The 12,211-nt window shown below is 40.2% G+C and overlaps 1 protein-coding gene across 2 annotated transcripts in view; it reads left to right on the top strand.

Moving 5' to 3' along the window:
* PPA2 (inorganic pyrophosphatase 2) overlaps window positions 1–12,211 on the top strand; it is a 72,861-nt gene that overhangs the window by 41,826 nt on the left and 18,824 nt on the right. The gene's annotated exons all lie outside the window — the stretch shown is intronic.

Genomic DNA, 12,211 nt, shown 5'->3' with positions numbered 1-12,211 from the left:
AAAAAAATCTTCCTAGTCTTTTCAAGAGGTTTTTCTGATACATTACACATAGGCCTCTATGTAGAAGTACTTTGGTTGGTATTACTTATTTTGAAGCATGTTAATTTCCATGGTTTTTCCTCATGCTAATGTATGTTTTTAGTACAGGTGTTGACAAGAGTAGAATTTGTGGAAAAGGAGAATGGGAGGACAGGGCAACTGAAATGAAGGCGCAGTGTGTTAGTCTGTGAGCTGTTGGCACAGGTTTGCAGAGCAGTGTGGAAAACAGGAAGATGGTTTAGAGATGCTAAGTAGGCACAAACTGTTAAAACAATTAATTCTCTGAGCCGGAGCCTCTATTTGTGACGCAGAAAATAGGGTGAGTGTTATGGAATGGAGCTGCTGTTGCTCGAGAGTGTTTGTGAGAGTCGCTGAGAACACGCCTTCTGCTCCCCAGACTGTGGAGGCTGGGTGCACATGTTCAGTCCCGTGAGCAAAGTTCCTGGAACTGGACCGAGAGCTTCGTGTGTTTGTGTCGCTGCCTTCGGTAAAATCCCGTAGAACTGGAAACTCCTTTTTTCTGATTTTTACCCTCCTTGGTCAAAATTTCAAGCATGAGGCCATTTCCTAGTGTCTTTTTTTTTTTTTAAATAATACAGTCAAGGAGAGATGGCCTTACATTTATGTTACTGGTTTTTATCTAAGAATAAAAACAACAAATCCTCAGCTGATTATATGCTTTCCTCACCTCATGTTATGCTGATAAAAACGGCATTTGATTTTTTCTCTGCATCTTCTCCTTGGGAGGGCGGGTTGTTCTCACTCTGGGGGTGTGCACGGGAAGTTAGATGTGAGGGTACGTGGTTTGACGAGGCCCCGATGCTCCCCACAGGCTCCTCCAAGTGGAGAGCCGTCCCGGTGACCTGCCCTCCTTTCCTGTGGGTCTTCTTGTCTTGGCTCTAGAACACTTGATAATGGTTTTGGTGTGTGTTCACTGAGGAGATGTCGTCGCCTAATCAAAATTGGTGATCTTCCTGGCACATACGCCTGCTGCCCATATACAAAGCCAGCATATTGGAGTTACTCTAGTCCCTTCGAGAGCTTGGGCACGGAGCCCCAGTTTCCTAATTTACATAAAGGAAATAAATAATAACTAATTTACAGGTTTTGAGGCTTCACTGATGTGCTATTACATTTAAAGAAACTTTTTTGCCAGTCTAATAAATGGAAAATGGTATCTTGTCCTAATTCTGCACTTTTTCTGCTTCATGCTGGAATGGAGCATCTATTCCCATATTTATTGGCTATTTGTATCTTCCCGTCTGTGAATTGCCTATGGATATTGTTCTCCATTTTTCTATGGAATTAACCTATTCTTTTGACATAATGAGAGTTGCTTGGATATTTTGGATATTCTTTATTATTTAGGTTGCAGATATTTCCCCCTCGTCTGCGGACAATCTGCTTGGCCTTTTGACTCACAGGTACTTTTAATTGTGATGTATTCCATTTCCTCAATCACTTTTATACATGACTTCAGCATTTTGATTCTTGTTTAAGGATTACTTATTTCATGGTCAGAAAGATATTTTTAAATTTCCTTTTTATTCTTTTATATTTTAATTTTTTTTTGCAGTTGGGTCTTTAATTCATGTGGGATTTATTTTCTTTTTTCCATATTATACAATTTTCCGGTCTCCACTCAACAGAAAAATCTGTTCTCTTCCCACTGTTTTGACATGTCTCCATCATACATTGCATTCTTATTTTTACAGTGCTGTTTCTGAGTTCTGTGTGGTGTCCCTGCTCTATTCCTGTGCCAGTGCCATGTTCTCTTAATTACTGTAGCCTCATAATAACACATATATCAGACAAATTCTCCTTTTGCTCTACTTTTTCAAAGTGGTTTTGGTTTTTCTTATGCCTTTATTCCTCTGTGCAAATTTTGGAATCCAGTTGTCAAGGATTTCTGCTGTCTTTAAAATATTCAATTTTCACATCAATCAATGTGATATCGTTCTCCATTTCTTCAGGCTTTCTAGCATGTCTTTTAGTAAAATGATGTGGATTTACTAATGAAGGTCTCATTACATTTTCTGTTAGGCTTGTCTAGGTATTTAGTACTAATTTTTCCATTGTAAGTGCTTTGTACTGTGCCTGTCATGTCATAGCTGCTCGATAGTTGTCTTGAAATTGGGGAATAAATGAATGCATGCATTCATACATTGATAAAAAATGAACATTTTGAGCAAAGTCTGAAAATATCTTCAAAATAGGTACATTTTCACTTATTTTAATGGGAGAAAACATTTGTGCTTACAATTTTGGCATTTTTAACGATTGCAGCTGTCTTTTGGAGTCACTTGTACATTGCTGAAGTCATCAGTCTTTGGTGTGTGACTTCTTTCTCTCGCATAGTGCTTTGGAGATGCGTGTGTACTGTTGTGTGGAATCACTGTAGTTTGTTCCCTCTTATTGCTGAATACTGTTCCATTGTGTGGATGGACCACAGCTTATCCATCCATTCACCTGCTGATGGAAATTTGGGTTTCCAATTTTGAGCTAATACGAATAAGGCTGTTATGAACATTCAAATACAAGCCTTTGTGTGAACGTATGTTTCATTTCTCTTGGGGAAATGCTTGGGAATAGGGTTACTGGGTCACATGGTAATTATGTGCTTAACATCGTAAGGAACAGTCAAACTGTCTACAAGTGGCTGGACCACTTTGCATTTCTACCAATGTTGCATGCAAGGTCCAGTTGCTCCCAGAACCTCCATCCATCCTTTGTGCTTTTGTTTCATATTGTCTTAAACAATAAATGTCCTTTAGAAAAATTAACAGTAAAATTCACACACACACGTATGTGTTCTTTTATATTTACCCACATATTTGCACTTTCATACCCTATTTTATTGCTTCTTGAAGATCTATAGTTTCTGTCTGGAGTCGTTTTTCTTCAACTTGACAACTTCAGCATCATTTGGGGTGCAGGTCTGCTGGTGAGGAATTCTCCTCATTTTCCTCGATCTGAAATTGTCTTCTCCTGCCTTTGTTTTGGACACATGGTTTCACTGGTGTAGAATTTTGAGTTGGAGGGATTTGTAAAGATCTTCCCTTTTCTTTTGGCCTCCACTGTTTCTGATGATAAGTCAACAGTCAATGTGTTGTTACCTGGTGTATAATATGTTGTTTTCTCAGACTGTTTTAGAGATTTTCTCCTTATTGTCAGATTTCAGCAGTTTTTCTGTGATAAATGCTAACGTGTCCTTTCCTTTAGATCTGTCTGGCTTAGGGTATACTGAACTTGTGAATCTGTGAGTTCATGTTGGTGCCACATTTGGGAAATTATTTGCCATTATTTTTTCACCCATTCTCTTTCTCCTTTATTCTGAGACTCATACCTCACATATTTTAGACCACTTTTTATTGTCTCACAGGTCACTGACACTCTCTCTGTGTCTCTTCAGTCTTTCTTCCTCACTGTTCTTCAGACCAGATAATTTCTGTTGGTCTGTCTCCTACTTCCCTGATTTTTTCTGCCACGTGCGCATTCTGCTATTAAACCCACGTGACTTTTCATTCAGCTACTCCCTCATCTGGTTGGTAGTTTTACAGTTTCTATTCCTCAACTGAGATTTCCACGTGTTTATGCATCGTGACCATGTTTTCCTGAAGGTCCTTGGATGTGTTCACACTAACTGCTTTAAAATCCTGGTTTGCGTGGGTCATCTCAGGACTGGTTTCTATTGACTGCTTTTTCTCTCGATAGGAGGCTCAGCCGTACTCCAGTGTGTGCAATAACGCATGTGGCCACCCTGCTTTTACCGACAGGTGTTTTCCTTCCACACTGAGTCTGCAGAGTGCTTATCTTGTTCTGGAGTATTTTTGGTTTTCTCTTTTTATAAGTTATCTGTCTTGGCTGTGGGTTAACCTGAGGGAGTGTGTTGAAACATGAATTCAGTGCCTCATCTTTGTCAGAGTTTCTGTTTTCTGTAAAGTAAACTGCTTTGGAAAGTTGAGTGTTGTTTTTAATTGCTGATAATTTGGTTAATATACTTAAACTGAGTGAAAGTCTCATTTCAAAAATAACAGTCATTTTGGGGCTGGCCCCATAGCCTAGTGGTCAAGTTCGGCACACTCTGCTTCAGCAGCCCAGGTTTGGATCCTGGATGCAGACCTACACCACTCGTCAGCCATGCTGTGGCAGCATCCCACATACAAAATAGAGGAAGGTTGGCATGGATGTTAGCTCAGGGCTAATCTTGTCAAGCAAAAAGAGGAAGATTGGCAACAGATGTTAGCTCAGGGCAAATCTTCATCCCCCCCCCCCCAAAAAAAAGTAATTTTATTTATATATTCTGTCTCTGCTCCAAATGTTAAAAAAAAATGTTCATTTATATTAAACATACTAGAAATGAAAAAACTTTATAAGAACTAAAGTGTAATAATATTAGAAATAAAGTTAAATATGTCTATCATTAAATAAGATATTAATTACATATTCATTTGAGGCCTGATCATTACCATAAAAAGAGTGTGTTTATAGAAAAAGGTTGTGAACAAGTGTGCATGTGTATCTGTGTGTCTGTGTGTCCAGATGCCTTTCTTTTTTTTTTTTCAAAGCGTTAGTAGCTAAGTAGTCTTTTTTTTTTTTCTTTTCTGCTTTATCTCCCCAAATCCCTCCGGTACATAGTTGTATATCTTAGTTGCAGGTCCTTCTAGTTGTTAGATGCCTTTCTTTTATATGTTACTTTAGTGTTTGTTGACATTGTTTATATCTATGCCTAGCTACATTGATTTTTTGGCAGAGTTATACATATTAAAAATAAAATAACAGACAATGAAAATATATTTAGTAATTTTTTAAATCATTAATTTATGTTTATTTATTTGTTTATTTTTGAGAGATAATAGTATGTAAGGCTATAGGTTTGCGTCTGAGTGCAACTTTGGCTGCATCCTATGGACAAGGTTTTAGGGAATTGGAGGGATGATAATATTTGTTAAGAATTATCCTTTATTTTTTATTAGATGATTTTCATATCTTATCTTATTTAATCCTACAGCAGCCTTGGTTTCTTTTTCTCTGTTTAGTGTAAGAAGAAACAGGCAAAGTCATGTTTTCCCTGGATAACGTAGCATGTGAGCACCAGGCTGGCGTTTGGATTTAGTGCTGCTCGATTCCGAACGGGAGGCTGCTCCTGGCTCACCTCATTCTTCTTACAGACTTTCCGAGTCTTCTTATGGCCCTGATTTTCTGCATGTTCTTAGTTAGAGTTTCTGTTTTCTTTTGGACCAAAAAGTTATTTATTAAGAGTGTACTTTCTTTTTTGTTTGTTTTTCTTGTCCAATTTTTAATTATATAAAAGTTGAGAGGACTGGATGTGGCTCTTTTTTGGTTGGCAAGAGAGTTATTTAAAATTTTTTATTGCTCATCTTTGGATTTACTGTAGTTTGCTTACTGAATGTGTTGTCATAATTTTCTCATGCTTCACATTTCATAATTTTTCTGTTTTTAGTATGTAATCATTTTTAAAGTTCACAAGTGCTTTCATATGTCTCTCGATTAAAAATATCTCATCCTTTTGGGGCCAGCCTGGTGGCTTAGTGGTTACATTCGCTCCGCTTCAGTGTACCAGGGTTCATAGATTTGGATCCCAGGCGTGGACTACACACCACTTGTCAAGCCATGCTGAGGCAGCATCCCACATAAAACAGAGGAAGACTGGATGTTAGCTCAGCGACAGCCTTCCTCAAAGACAAAGAAGAGGATTGGCAACAGATGTTAGCTCAGGGCCAATCTTCCTCATGAAAAGAAAAACTCATCCCTTAGATATTTCTCTCTCATATTGTCCATCAGCTGTATGTATAAAATGAACTGTATCAACTTGATTTTTCACCTCATTTACATGATTACTATTTGCTTATTTGGCAAAAATATAGTATTGTGTTAAGTATGTTTAGTTTAATTCTGAAATCTGGGTAAAATTGAAGTCTTGGCAAACACCTGTGACTAGAAACTCCCCTAATGTGAGAGAGCATATCTTAGATAAAAAGGACAGAAAGAAATTTTCAATTCAAAAGCCAACTTTTATTTTTGCTTATTAGATCACAATTTGTGTCATTCTGTTAGGTTTTAGAAACAAGTGAATTGGTTTATACTGGAAAGAAACTTGATTACATGAAAGGTATATCATATCCCTGATGAAGGGAAAAGATAAATCATAAAGATGGCTTTGTTTTTTTTTGCTGAGGAAGGTTTGCCCTGAGCTAACATCTGTGCAGTTTTCCTCTATTTTGTATGTGGGATGCCACCACAGCATGCCTGCTGATGAGTGGGATCTGAATCTGGGCCACCGAAGCAGAGCGCACCGAACTTAACCTCTAGGCCACAGGCCGGCCAAGAGATTGCTTTTAAAAAGTGGAAAGTGTTAGGATCCTGTCGTGTCTACAGAGATAGAGTGGTAGGTTTTGACTGAGATAGCTTAGATTAATTTCTTTGCTTTTATAAATTCCTAAGTCAAAATTAGTTAAGAAAAACTGAATTAAATGGAGAGCTCTTTGACTTGGAAAAACCAAATTGAACTTCAAAGTTTGTTGTTGTATCGCATCCTTATTTTCTGTTTTGCTTTTCAGCGAGCATGTGAGAAAGGAAGTTATAAAGTTTCCAGGGGATTTATATAGAACTGTGGTTATTTGTGTCATGTGCCCTTAGCTTTAGTGTGAGGATTCTGGCCCGAGATGCCACGTGAGTGTTGTTGGTTGAACTTTCAGACTTGGAAGCAGCTGGGTGCAGAGGAGCTCTGGCCGCACGCCGCGTGTCAGTGGTCGTGACACCTGCTCTGAGGCTTTTGGAGAAACCAGGCGATGGGTGTTTGGGGGACTGCATTTAGCTGTACGGTAGTTCCATTGTCACTCGATGTACAGACCAGTCCTTTTCAGCTCGTTGATCCTTTGTTATGTAAGTCTGATCTTTACTGCTTTTTGTTGTTCTTAAGTTTTTCATTTATTGTTAATACCTCTCAGTTCTCCTTCTGAAAATACCCAGAACTGACCATTTGTTGTGCCTGCAAACCATTGTGTTCCTCCCGGCGCTCGCTGAGCTTCACCCGCGTGGACACTGAGTGCCCCTCGCTGGGGGTCCGCCCCCGCTCCTCCCCTCGCAGTCTCTTCCCCACACAGGTGCAGAGCGCGCCTCCTAGGCCCTTCGTGGCTGCTCTCAAGGTGCAGGCAGAGTCCTCATGAGGCCCTTGACCCAGAGCCTGGCCTGGGGCTGTTGCTCTGACCTCACCTGCTGCCTCTCTCTCCACTCTGCGCTAACCACAGGGCTTTCTCGCTGTCCTCCTTGGACGTCATGAGCACGCTTGTGCCCCAGGATGTTGGCACACACCTCCCAGGTCTTCCTCCCAGAAATCCTCCCCTTCTAGATGTTTGAGTTGCTCCCACACTTTGTCCAAGAATTTAGGAAAATACCTTTTGTCAGAGGCTGGCCTTGACCTCGAATATCTAAAATCGTCTTCCTGCTGACTGGCAGAGCACGTGCATGATTATGGATTTTTATGTCTTTTCCTCGTCTCTGTTTCCCTACCCAGGCCTAATTTGACAGCAGATATTTTTATCAGCCTTTTTTATTGAATTATTTCAAAACATTCAAATTAATTTTATAGAAACAAAATCCCTCTTTTGTACTGATAAAGTCACTGCCATATGTAATATTTCATTAAATCTCGTAATTATAACAACAGGTACAATTGACATACACGCTTTGAGGATAAACACACCTGATGCTTGCTGAAGCTGAGATTTACCTGTGGAACGAAGGGTGGGCCTCCTTCTGGAGCAGTTGGCCAGACTCGGTGCGCAGACTGCTGTGGACGTCTTGTCAGAATGGCTTACGCACGCCAAGGGTCTTTGTTAACCGTCCAGGAGCTGATCAAGTAGATCTCGATTAAGAGTTTGACTTATAATTAAAAACAGAAACTGAAATAAATTTAGCTTGATTACTACATAAAAGAGCTCTTCTAGATTATTCTAACTTTTATTGTTGGGTTAGTTCATCTTGACAATAACTTATGTAATTATCTAAATAGAAACTTTCATATAAAATTAATTCCAAGACTGGGGATAAATGACTACTAGAGAATTGCTGCTTTTCTTAAATAATGTATATTGTAAAAAATACATGTAATGTAAAAATTCTGGAAATGGATAATAGTGATGGTTGCACAACATTATGGAGGTACAAATGCTATTGAATGATATACTTAAAAATGATAAATTTTATGTTATGTGTATTTTACCACAATAAAAGAAAACTAAGATAAAAATATACGTATATTCTTTTAATATAACAATATTACCGCACAGCATAGAAGAAAAAGCGAAGATTTTTAAAAGCTACATTAGAATTCCTTTTTTTTAATGCTTGTTTTTGTGAGGAAGATTGGCCCTGAGCTTACATCTGTTGCCAATCTTCCTCGTTTTTGTCTTTTTCTCCCCAAAGTCCCAGTGTATTGTTATATATTCTAGTTGTGAGTGCCTCTGATTGTGCTATGTGGGACACTGCCTCAGTGTGGCCTGATGAGCGGTGCCATGTCCGCGCCCAGGATCCAAACTGGCAAAACCCTGGGCCGCGGAAGCGGAGCACATGAACTTAACCACTCGGCCACGGGGCCGGCCGCCTGAAGGCATTTATTTACATAATACTAGTTCTACCATGAATGAGTTGGATAAATTTTGGTAAATCTGTTATGTTTTCTTAACTGTAGTTTTCTTATGTTTAATATGAATGTGCTTATTCTTCTCAACTCTGAGGAGTTTTATGAGGAACAAATGAGGTTATTTATATAAAATTCTTTTATAAACTGCAAATCAGTCTGAGATTTTAGGTGGAATTTTTCATGTGTTCAGAAGAGTGACTCATTGAACTGACTACTGGACATGAGATTCTGGCTCAAGGCATTTGCTGTGAAGGTTTTACAAATGTCTAAATTGCTTATTTGAAATGTTTTTTTTTTTGGTGGAAATGCAGCTGTTTTTCCCCCACGATATAATTAATTGAGAATGGAAAAGTTTAGCTTGTATTTAGAGAGTTACGCTGCTTATTAGCATTCTTAGATTTTCAGGTTTTTATTGCTGATGTCTCTGCTTAACAGGCCCCTTCAAAACTTAAGAGAAAGTCCTCTGAGCTGAGATAGGTGTTGAGTAGTGTGGCTTTTCCTTTCTTATTTAAAGTCAGTAAGTTAAAAAGCGATTACCAGAAGGTGTATGCAGTGGGACAGAGTGTGTAGACGGGATAAGGGACAGTGATGAAGGCATCAGTCAGGTGTGAGTAATGGGAGATAAAAACAACGACAATCAATCACGTAGAGACAGAGGTTGGATTGGTGGCTACCAGAGGGGGAGAGGGGACGGAGGAGGGGAAGGGATGATGGCACCTGTGTGGTGATGGGGTGCAATTAGTCTTTGGGCGGTGAACATGATGTAGTCCACACAGGAATAGAAATATAACGATGTGCACCTGAAATTTACATAATGTTATAAACCTATGTTACTGCAATAAAAAAACAAATAAAATAAAACCCAGATACTTCGCAGAGGTGGCAACAAGAGGCCAAAGAAGTTGTTTGACTGTGAAAGTCAGAAAAAGGGTGGAAGAGACAAGGTTTGAAACCAGGACCTTCTCAGTCCAGGTTAGGTTTTGCAGTCTCTTAGTTTCCTTCTCTTTAAGTGAGCTGATGTTAGTATCTACTCCATGGATGCTCTCGAGGAGTCTGAAGGACTGATGATAGTCAGTGAATAAACACAAAGCCCTTATTAACAGTGTCTGCCCCTTAATCAATGCTAAATAAGTAGAAGCTGTTTACTTATTTATTTTATTATTATAGTCCTGAGTCCATGAGTGCATTCACCTAATGTGCTGAAATCTCATCTTTATTTATTTTTAACTTTGCTAGTAAACCACTCAATGTGTTAGTGGTGGTTACTAGAAGTAAGAATGCCTCATAACAGTTAGAATTTCCTGGGCTATTCAGTAATTTTTTTTAAGAGCGTGACTAACGTGCAGTGCTTTGCAAGCACTCAATCTCCTATTGGGCACACTTAGATTTTGAGAATTTCACAACTTGATCAAAAAAGCTCTATCACAGATGGAACATTGGTTTTGCCTTGAATTGGTGATGGAATATATGCTGTTTTTGCTTTTCATTGCAAATTAGTGAGTTTAATTTCCTCATTAGCAATTTAGTTTATTGTGTTTAGTTGTCCTTAGAGAGTAATGCAAATTTGTGAAACATTCTTACAGCACTCTTTAACTGGACTTTAGAGTTTGTATGAACTGCGGTTTAAATGTATTATTATTTATACCCATTTCTAAAGCAGATGCCTGTAATTACTACAAAAAAATAATGATGTTTAAGAAGATTTAAAAAAGAAGATTGTTTATTTTGACACTGGTTAAAATGTGTTTCTGGTTGCTCACCTCTAGGACTGAAAGATTTTTTTTTCCTCTGAATAAGAAAACAATGAGTTGGAGGAACTCAATTGATGGAGGTTTTCCTTTTTTCTTTTTTTTGCAAAAACAGTGAAAGGATATAGGAAAATGATCAGTAGAAAGCTCACCTTGGAAAGAAGCTCTTTTAATAAGATAAGCAGAAAAAATAATAAGAATTTGAAGGGGAAACGAAATGTGTCAGGTGCATATTGTTGAGTGTTCTGTCTGGGGCGTGACAGAACTCCATGCCTGGATGCAGTGTATAATCCTAAAAGGATGTGGTCTTGATCTTCAGAATTCCCTGTCTTCAGCCTCCCCCACCACCTGCCCGTGTGCTGACTGTGCCGATGGAGCAGGCAGAGCCTGTGTTCAGTGTGAAGAAATTCTTCTTTCTTTAGTTAGTTGTGACGTTTGTGCTATTTCCTCCAGAATTACTTCAGATAGATGTGTGGCCCATTGACATATTGTAAATTTTTGAATCTCTGTTCCTCTGGGCAGTGTACTCAATGCTGTGGGCCGCCGTCGCTGCCTTGCCATGCTCAGTGTCCTCTGACACATCTGGCCTTTTGCTAAAGCCTTCCATGTCAGGCAGCAGGGTAGTCCTCTCCGTGTAACCCGCGCCTGCAGAATGCGTCCCCCTTCCTACGTGCCTGCTAAGGGCTCCCGCCAGGGTGGAGGAGCAGGTCTGAAACCAGGTGATGCTGAGTTATCCCCGTGCCGTCTCCTGTGCTCAGTCGTGACTTCCTGACCTTTCAAGCCCTGAGGAGTCGTTTGCCCTCATGGCCTGTACAGAGAGGACTGTGCGTTTCCCGTAAGCACGGCCTGGTGGAGAGCTAAGCCTTCTACTTTTATCTCGTTATTCCTCATACTTGTTGAATTGATGTTTATTGGAAAGGATATGTTCCTTGGGACTTCTTTTGGGGAGGGATCTATTATTATTAATACAGTAATATTTCCAGCTATATTTGAGTAAATGTCCTCCAAATGTAGTGGTTAAGCTGTTTATGTGGTAATAGAACTTAAAAATAAGCCCTGTAAATCATTACAGGATTTGAAATGGAAAACTCTGGGCCCTCTCCAGGATCACCCTGTTTAAGGGTGCCCTGTCCACCGTCTCTGTCTTTCTTACCCTGCTTTGTTTTTCTTCTTTGGACCTTTTGCCACTTAACATGTTGTGGGTTTCCTTATTTGCCTGTGTCTTCCCGCTACCAGAGCCTTGGGAGCAGGGAGTGGTTCCTGTTCACTGTTCCGTTTCCTGCTTAGAACGTGCTGGCACACGGTGAAGAGCTTACTGGATATCGGCGTGTGAGTGCGACGCCCTCCAGGCCAGCATTGGGGTGCTCCTTCCACTCCCTTCAGCCCTCCTTAGCTTAGTAGCTCAAAAACACAGATCCTGCTGCTGTCACCTCCCCGCTCACCCTCCCTGCCTGCGGAGCGACGTCCCACCTGCTCTTCTCTCTGGGTCGCAGTGTGCTGTCTGTTTCCTTTCGTTAGGCCTCTGAGCTCTTGAGAAGGACTCTGTCGTCCCATCGGCTTGTGCCCTGAAGCTAACCAGTGTCTGAGGGTGCTCAGAAGTGTTCCTAGAGGGGAGGAGTAACGCTCCTCATGGGAAATGGCACAAGTCCGGAGGGGGCGCGGCGTCTGCTGGTGGCTGAGTGGCCGTCCTCGGCGAAGCCAGGCAAGACCCCGTGTTCTCTGACTCCCGCAGTCCAGCGTCTACACTCATAGGAATGAA

This window comes from Equus quagga, chromosome 3, assembly GCF_021613505.1.
Source record: "Equus quagga isolate Etosha38 chromosome 3, UCLA_HA_Equagga_1.0, whole genome shotgun sequence".
NCBI classification, from domain to species: Eukaryota; Metazoa; Chordata; class Mammalia; order Perissodactyla; family Equidae; genus Equus; species Equus quagga.
Note: the sequence above shows the minus strand (reverse complement) of the source record. Positions and strands in the feature narration are given on the sequence as shown.